Raw genomic sequence first — 1,184 nt, 5'->3', positions numbered from 1 at the left:
GGGGGGAGCTGGTGGGGGGATGGGGGAGGCGTGAGGGGGTTACTGGGGTGGGGGGAGTCTGTGGGGTGGGGGGCTCAGGGGGTTGGGCCGGGCGCTGACTCTCCGTCTCCCCCCCAGCTGCACGGGGTGCTGCGCGTCATCCTGGAGCCCCTCATCGGGGACATGCCCATCGTGGGGGCCCTGACCATGTTCTTCATCCGCCGTCCCGTGAGTACAGCCCCACCCCCGTGCCTGGGGGCCCCAGGGAGACCCGGCTCCAGGACCCCCCGGCTGAGGAGTGTGTGGGGCCTGGGGACGAGGGTGGGAGGCCGGAGGTGCAGATGGTTCCCGGGGCCGGGCCGGGGGACCTGGGTTTCCCCGGGCTCTGAGCACCAGGCTCCCCCTGCAGCGCAGCGACTGGGTGCTGTGGGGGCATCAGTCCCTGGAGGTGTCGTGGCCCCACGGCCCCCTCCCCAGACACACCCCCTGCCCCCTGGCCTGGCTCCCGCTCTGGGACAGGCCCAGGTTCCGGCTCCCCGGCCGCGGCCGGGGGGGGTTGACTGCAGGGCCCCCGGGAGACGCCAAGATGCCTTTTGTGGGGAGGTGCTGATAAGAAGTGCCCCCACCCTGTCTGTCTGGGATTCCTGTGTCCCCTCCAGCTGGGGGGGAGCAGCTGGCGAGTCTAACACCCTCCTTGCTTCCCCCCCCCCCAGACTCTGGACATTAACTGGACGGGGATGACCAACCTCCTGGACATCCCAGGGCTCAGGTGAGTTCCCCCCCCGCCCGGGAGCCCCACGCCCAGTGAATGCCCCACGCAGCAGGGGGTGGATTGGAGGGCAGGGAGGCAACTGGGCGGGGAGGGCAGCGGGATCCTTAATATTTTCCGTTGATTCCCTGTCCAGTGGGGGTCTGCAAACCCCCCGCCCCCAGGTTGTGTCCACACCCCCATTCCCCGCAGCCCAGCCGTTCCTTGGTACCCCCCCCCCCAGTTTATGGGATGGGGGGGGACTGGCCCAGCCGGCTGAGCTCTGCCCATGCCCCCCCGCAGCTCCCTGTCGGACTCAATGATCATGGACTCCATCGCGGCTTTCCTGGTGCTGCCCAACCGCCTGCTGGTGCCCCTGGTGCCCGACCTGCACGACGTGGCCCAGCTCCGCTCCCCGCTGCCCAGGGTAAGGCTGGCACTGTGCCCGGGGGGAGGG

General features: G+C 70.4%; 1 long non-coding RNA gene across 1 annotated transcript; it reads left to right on the top strand.

The window, feature by feature from the left end:
* Positions 1 to 120: 120 nt before the first annotated feature.
* LOC112124535 lies at positions 121 to 1,149 on the top strand. Its single transcript, XR_003370421.1, has 3 exons — positions 121 to 207; positions 693 to 748; positions 1,031 to 1,149. It is a non-coding gene; the product is annotated as an uncharacterized LOC112124535 (long non-coding RNA).
* Positions 1,150 to 1,184: the final 35 nt, after the last annotated feature.

Source organism: Terrapene carolina, unplaced genomic scaffold, assembly GCF_002925995.2.
Source record: "Terrapene carolina triunguis isolate 2854851 unplaced genomic scaffold, T_m_triunguis-2.0 Scaffold28178, whole genome shotgun sequence".
Taxonomy (NCBI): Eukaryota; Metazoa; Chordata; order Testudines; family Emydidae; genus Terrapene; species Terrapene triunguis.
The sequence above is the reverse complement of the archived record's forward strand: the minus strand, read 5'-3'. Positions and strand labels throughout refer to the sequence as shown.